Genomic DNA, 8,006 nt, shown 5'->3' on the forward strand with positions numbered 1-8,006 from the left:
TTTAATTTGTTAAATATGCATTTTAAATTAAAACATGACATAAGACATGTCACATGTCACATGTCACATGACATACAATTGTACAATTGACAAAAATAAAATGGACTCCATATTACTACATCAAAACCGAAATATTGGTGGGCTTGTGAGGAATTTTGTCTTATTCATTTGTCTTTGATACTTGATAGTGACTTGACAATGACAAAGCCTTACACCAATTTGTCTTGTGAAGACAAAAAAAAGGAATATGGTCCATATACACATACACCAACCGGTTTGGTGAGTGGTGTGAGAGGATTTTTCCTCATTTTTATCATTCTCTCATGTTTAAGAAAAACATAAAAACTTCTCTCTCTTGTTCATCATAAAATCAAGTATGATGAATCTAATTTGTATGAATCAATAACTAATAATACTAGCAGTAGTATATGAGTATTAGTAATCAATTTTAAGGTAAACCACATTACAAATATCTAGTACATATTAGTTTGTGGGATTAAGGGATAGTCTTGGGTGCTACTAATTGGAGGGCTTCTATTTTGAAGTCATGAATGTTCATCCAATATTGGAAAGCTCAAGAACTAACAAGAAGGAGATCTTGTTGGTGCCCATTTGACCGAAATTTAAATGGTGAGAAATTGATTTTCTTATCTCTTCTTATTTAGTTTGCATGCATAAGATTTAAATTAATTTTATGACTAAATTAATTTGTAACATATAAGAATATGTGAAGTAATGAGATATAGATTTCCAACAGTCTCGCCCGTAGAGGTAAGGCCAAGTAACCTACCAAACTCCCCTAAGGTCATCGGAAAAGTCCGGTTAAACAACCGGAAGGACACTGAAGAACTAGTGGGGTCAGCATCGTGTGCCCCTGAGGAGAAGGTAAAGGAGCTGAGAAACTCAAGGCTCTGCTCTAAAAAGGTACGGCCGCTCATAGTGATGACTCCGGCCATCCCCGTTCCCCATAGTAAGTCACAAACCGACTCGTAAATGCCGACTCTCTCAAGTGCCGATTTCTCCAGAAATCGGGAAGGTATAAACACACAGCGCAGCAGGTTAGAAAACTTCTTAGGATGTAAGGCGTTAACAAAAAGTACTTGCGGGTAGTCTGGGTGAGGGTCGAGAGAAGCGTCCCCTCGAACTGTGACCGTGCCAGAAGTAGAAGGAGCAGCAGCTGTAGAAGTAGTAGCAGCAGAAGTAGAGGTGACATGAGCTGGCGTAGAACGAGACTGTCTACGACCCCGACCTCTGGAACTCAAGGCAGAAGCCCGTGCAGTGACGGTGTGAGGTACCGTGGTCGCTCTAAAGGCAAACAAGCGGGCTCTTTAACAAGTGCACCACATACGTGAAAACAAAGTGGGTGGTGTAGAAGGAGTGGTCATTTTGTGGCCACCATCAAGAGAAACTAGCAAGAAGCTAGCGGTGGTGGTGACCGTAGAGGAAGTGGCAGCCTGAACTAAGCTAGCAGCAGAGCTAGCTGGAGCAAAAACTGTACCAGCAGCTGAAACTAGGAACACTGGGGCTGCAGTACTCACTAAAGTGGAGACAGTGGCAACAGCAGGGGCCACTGTCTCAGACAGAGATGGACTAGAAGTGGTACTGGTAGAAGGCAATGAACTAGACTCCATCATGTAACAAGGGCAGGGGACTGGATAAGATAACAATGGTAAACAGCGGCTAAAACAGCAAGAAACCAGCATGAAAACAGCATTGCAGTCCCCAGACAGTCGAAAAAAAGCGACTTCAGCCCCAAAAATTCCCTACATTCCTCGAAAAACTCGAATTAGAGCATGCAAATGGTGATAAGGAGCGGGATAGCAGGTAATGACAGCAGTAATTAACAACAACGAAAGTTAATTAAGTCAAGGAAGCATATAACCCGTCTGACAGTCGAAAAATTCGACTGAAACACCCCTAATCGTGAAATCTCGCGCAATATTCGAATTAAAACAAGCAACAACAGCGAGGAATGGGGGTTTGATCATCAAGCAAGACAGGTAAGGGCAAACAAGGGCAATTAAAGTCGAAAAATTCGACTAAACCAAAATTTCGGACCCTAATTACAATTTTTCCTCATGAAATTCAAAATAATCGAAATTAAAATGCATAGAGGATGAAGGAATCACTTACTTGATGATAGAAATCCTACAAATGCAATTAATCTTCAAATAAACAAGCAAAAGAGGCGATTTTTCGAGCTAAAAACCGCAAACCCTAAACCCTCTTTAAAATCGAGAAAACGGGCACCAATCAAGGGGAAATTAAGGGGATCTGAAAGATTAATTAGTAAGCAACAATTTGTAGGATGCGGATTTGGTTTTTGAGCAAGAAAGATGGGGATTTGGGGGAGTTTTGGGTCGCAATTAGGGAAGGGTTAGACGAAAATTAGGGGAAAATGAAATTAGAAACAAAAGAATAGAGTTTAAGGAACAACTCCCTGCGTCTTTTGCGAATCCACTCGATCGAGTAGTTTTAAACTACTCGATCGAGGATTTTTGATGATCCAGTTACTCGATCGAGTAGAATTCTACTCGATCGAGAAGTCCCCTTTTATGCTTTCCTGGATCGACTAAGAGAAGCATTCGATCGACCAATTTTTCACTCGATCGAGTACAAAAAGTACTCGATCGAGCTCTTTTCTCGCGTAAGCTCTTGAATTTCGTCTTTCTTCCTTTATATTTGCGTAAAACTTCCCCAAACCTGCATAAAAACACGTGCAAAAATATCCCAAAATACCAAATACGCATAAGAACAGTCTATAGTCTTAAATCTATGCTAAGAACAGTCTAAAAGCTAATTGTCCTAATTAAAAGCATTAAAACAAATTGAACGGAAATTCAAAAATTATTTATTACAAGGTGTTACACGGGGCATTTCCTCGCTCAATTCCCAATGCACTTCAGTAGCCCCTTGGTGGGCTCCTGACTGGAGGATGTCATCTCAGCAACATTGACTGTCCTCTTCAACTTCCATGAGCTTGAATTTAAATCGTTTAAAACAGTAGGAGGGGAGTAGTTCACATCCACATAAGCACGAACTTTCCTCATCCTTGCTCCTCTATCACTGTCTGTAGCGTCATCATCTCCAATTTGATTGACAATAATTGCACACTGTCCTTTGACAAATCCTTCATTCTTTTCATCTGTACCTGCAGCAAGGAAAACAGACGAACTTTCCTCCTTTTTGCTCTCAATTTGAGGCGGAGGGGTAACAATTGTAGCACAATACTCCAAATTTTCAACTGGAGTGTCAATAATAGGGTCAATAGAAGAGAGAACATTGCAAGGCTGAGCTTGCATGGGAGCCGTCCGGGACTTAGACTGATGAAAAATCAGCTCCTCATCCCCTACCTGAAAGGTCAAATTCTTCCCCCTGACGTCTATAACTCCACGGCCAGTAGACAAAAATGGTCTCCCTAAAATGATAGGGGTGTGTGCATCTTCGAGGATGTCTAAGACAACGAAATCAACGGGAATAAAGAACCTCCCGATCTGAACAAGTACGTCTTCTACTACACCTAGTGGCCGTGATATACTACGGTCGACCATCTGGACAATCATGTTGGTGCAACTCAGCTTTGTCAAACCAAGTCTCTTAGCCAGAGACAACGGTAAGACACTCACGCTAGCGCCTAGATCGCATAGCGCGTTATCAATCAAATAGGTACCGATATGACACGGAATTGAAAAACTACCCGGATCTGACTGTTTGGGAGGTAACTTATTTTGAAATAGGGCTGACCCCACCTCAGTTAAAGCTACTGTCTCATTATCACAAATATTCCTCTTACGCGATAAAATTTCTTTCATAAATTTAAGATAAGAGGGTACCTTTGTCAGCAACTCAGTGAACGGCACATTGACTTCTAAGCTTTTCAGGAGTTCGACAAATTTGCCGAATTGTTGATTAACTTTGGTATTCTGCAGCCACCTCGGGAAGAGAACCGTGATGGGTATCTCAAGTCCCTTGTTTCTCTCTTCCAATGTATCACCCGGAGCAAGCTCTGTATCTTTTGGACGCTTCTTACCTCTCGAACAAGGTCTTTCTGGTGATTTCTCGCTTAATCGAGCACTAGCAGACTCTCGAATAAGCTTCCCATCATCAAAACTACTCGATCGACCAAAACACCCATTCGATCGAGTAGAATCTTTATCAATACCACTCGATTGAGTGGAATTTTCACTCGATCGATCAACACCATTTTGCTGTTCACTCGATCGAGTAGAAAAACTACTCGATCGAACAGTACCATTTCCTTGTTCACTCGATCGAGTAGAAAACTACTCGATCGACCACTTTCTTCACCAAATCTGCTCGATCAACCTCCTGAAACCAGTCGATCGAGCAATTGCATTGCCGTGAGCTCACTTTCTTCGACAGAACATTGTTCACCATCAGTTATAGCCTTCCTCGGGTCTGATTTTTGCATTTCCGGTCCCTCATATGAACGACCGCTTCTCAAATTGATAAAATTTACCGTCTCATGTGGATTTTTCTCATTTTGAGTCGGTAATTGACCTTGCTTTCTTGAGGATTGATCTGTGGCTAGTTGGGCAACTTGAGTTTCAAGTGCCTTAATGGACGCATCTTTCTGTTGATCACTCAGCTGAAACTGCTTTGTAAAGGCTTGCAACATAGACTTTAGCTCACCTATTTCACTCACCCCACCGGAAGATGATGCACCGTGATTAGGAGGAGTGAAGGACGGAGGCTTCTGAAAGCCTTGTTGATTCTTGTGTGGAGGAACATACGGCTGCTGCTGGTGCGGAGGAGGTGTAGGATTGAGCACATTTTGACTAGTCCACCTCAAATTGGGATGGACGTTTGGCTCATAATAAGTGTTTGTCTGCCTGTAATGTTGAAAGGCAGCGCAAGACTCATAGGAATTAGGACAATTATCTGAAACATGTCCCTCTCCCCCACATCTCTTGCAGACGAAAGGACCGTCTGAAACAGCATTCACATGATAGATCCCTCCTTTCGAAACTCCTCCCAACTCATACTTATCAAATCTCGCCGTGAGAGCCTCTAATGCAGCTACAGAAGGAGATTCAGCACTTCTCCTTTGATTTCCCCTAGAATTTCCATACTCAGCTTTATGGGTGGCCAAATCATCAATAATTTTCCACCCCTTAGTCTCTCCAACATTCTCCTAGAATCTACCACTAGCTGACGCATCCAGGATAACTCTCTGATCGCCGTAAAGCCCATTATAAAACTGATTGCATAGACTCCATTTTTCGAACCCATGGTGCGGAATAGTTCGCACCAACTTCTTGAAACGGACCCACGCCTCATGAAAATTCTCATCAGGACCTTGTTTAAAGCTCGTGATCTGAGCTCTAATGGCATTTGTCTTCGAGGCAGAGAAATATTTCGTGTAAAATGCCAGGGCCAGCGACTTCCAATCAGTAATCCCGTTGGCAACTCGATCAAGGTCTCGGTACCACTCCCTTGCAGCATCACGAAGAGAGAATATGAACATGGTCTCCTTTACCTGATCCGGAGTCACACCTGTCGGCGGGGGTATGGAACAGCAATAGTCAATGAATGTCTCCATGTGTTTGGCTGCATCTTTAGTTGCAGCTCCCTCAAATTGGTTCCTCTCAACCAAATTGATATAAGATGGTTTCGGCTTGAATTTTCTGTCTGTTCCTGGTAATGCAAATCCTTTGTAGACATTCTCAGCCGTCGGCTCAGAGTGACTGGCTATACTTGCTTCTTCAGCCATGTCTGGAGATGTGACAGTCTCAACTGATGAAGTAGAAATAGGTGATGAAGGTGGATCCTCCTCAAACAGCTCGTTCTCGTAGTAACTAGACAGAGTACTCAGCTCTTCCTCTGTCGGCAATACCCTAGATGATCGCCTCAACTCACGCAAAGTCTTCTCAATCTCAGGATTGTACGGTAGTAATTCACCACCCTATGACCTGCGCATAAGAAGAAACTACAAGTAGGATATGAGAATAGTTTAAGGAATGGATGTCCCTTAAACTAAGAGAAAGACTAAAAATAAAACAATTGCCTCCCCGGCAACGGCGCCAAAATTTGATACCGGTCGTCGCAGTAACAAAAATAAACCTAAATACAACTAACAGAAGCTAGTGGCAAGTAGGGTCGATCTCCTCAGGGAGGCAAGATATATTTAAAAGTCCTTCTATTTGGTCACAAATGGGGGGTTGTTTGAATTGGCTTCTAAACTACGAGGTTTAAAGGAAGAGAAATAAGGATAAGAGCAGTAAAAGCAAAGAAATAAGTTTAAACTATCAGATAGAGAGGGACATGTCAGGATCTCGGTTCACTACAGTAGTCCAGTGACTCAGCTGTAAATGATTCGATTTAATTAATGTAAGACGGATGTTGAAAGGTCCTTTCGGTCCACTTTCTATCCTAAAATACCACTAACTTAACTTTCATTCTCGTCAGGGTAGTCTATTGTTCATAGCAGGCCTATTTAGTCCAATCTTTCGATCTAGGATAAATTTTAGCCAGATTAAAGGAATAACTCAGGAGCGTGCACTCAACTAAGTCGATAAATACAATTAAATTGCTATGGTGACAGAGTCTCACAATCAGTTCATCTATTTCATTTACTACATCGTCACATTCATACCGCAGATCCCCTAATCCCAACATGAAAGGGGTTTAGTTACTCATAACGCTAATTAAACTATCAATACTAACAGCAGATTAATTTCCAGCAGTAAACATATTAAAACTATAATAAAATCGCATAAAGGGTAAATTAGGGCAGAAATTAAATGTAACAAAACGAAGAATTAAAGCAAACAAAAGATTAATTATTATTATTAAGAGAAGAGAAAGGAATTACAATCAAGCGAATCCGGCGTAAAGAACAATCGAATCCGAGCAATAATAACCCCAAAGGTAAAGTTACAGTGAAGAAGAATGTTTAACGCGGTAAAGTTTGATAAAAGCTAAGTAGTAAGTAAAATCTCATACTAATGACCTAACTAAAGCTTGCCTAAATAGAAAATAATTAAGTTTTGCGGAGTAAAACATAACACGGGCTAAACAAAAGCCCATAACAGCGAAACCACTTGATCGAGTGAAATAAAATCACTCGATCGAGCAAAACCTCGGCAGCATCTACTCGATCGAGTAGATAGTTACTCGATCGAGTAACTCGTCTTTCAGCAACTTAAGGATCGAGTAGAAAACTACTCAATCGAGCAATAGAGGACGTAAAAACTACTCGATCGAGTGGTAAAACTCCTCGATCGAGTCCTTTATCTTCATTTCAGCTCAAGTCCATGCCCGACTGCCTCGTAATCCGTGCCAACACGCTTCCCAACGCAGTATCTCACTCGAGAAAATCCCGTCTCCTCTAAATGCATGCAAAAAGGACGAAAAAGAGTACGATTCCATTACTTTCGCGTTCATTTCTACAAAATGGACAAAACGAACCAAAGTAGCCAATTCGGGGCAAAATACTATAAAAATAGTATAAAAATACATAGAAATACGTGCTGAAATAGGCTAAAAAGACTATACAAAATGCGCGTATCATGAACAAAGCTAAGGTTGAGGTAATTGAGCAACTCCCGTACCCGGTTAATGTTAAAAGTGTGCGTAGTTTTCTTGGTCATGAAGGGTTCTATCGCCGCTTTATTAAGGATTTCTCTAAAATTGCTCAAGCTCTTACTCGGCTACTCCATAAAGATACACCTTTTGTGTTTACTGACGAGTGTGTTAAGTCCTTTGACAAAATTAAGCAAGCTCTTATCTCAGCTCCCATAATCCGATCTCCGGATTGGAGCCTTCCTTTTGAGATTATGTGCGACGCCAGTGACTATGCAGTTGGAGCTGTTTTGGGGCAGCGAAAGGACAAGGTGTTACATGCCATTTATTATGCAAGCAAGACTCTTGATGATGCACAAATTAACTATGCTACTACGGAGAAGGAGCTTCTTGCAGTTGTCTATTCTTTAGACAAATTTAGAGCTTATATTGTAAGTTCTAAAGTTATTGTTCATACTGAC

The 8,006-nt window shown here is 41.3% G+C and overlaps 1 non-coding gene across 1 annotated transcript; it reads left to right on the top strand.

The window, feature by feature from the left end:
- The first annotated feature begins 5,246 nt into the window (after positions 1–5,246).
- LOC141636830 (small nucleolar RNA R71) lies at positions 5,247–5,353 on the top strand. Its single transcript, XR_012541411.1, has one exon. It is a non-coding gene; the product is annotated as a small nucleolar RNA R71 (small nucleolar RNA).
- The last annotated feature ends 2,653 nt before the right edge of the window (positions 5,354–8,006 follow it).

The sequence above is a fragment of the Silene latifolia genome, chromosome Y, assembly GCF_048544455.1.
Source record: "Silene latifolia isolate original U9 population chromosome Y, ASM4854445v1, whole genome shotgun sequence".
NCBI classification, from domain to species: domain Eukaryota; kingdom Viridiplantae; phylum Streptophyta; class Magnoliopsida; order Caryophyllales; family Caryophyllaceae; genus Silene; species Silene latifolia.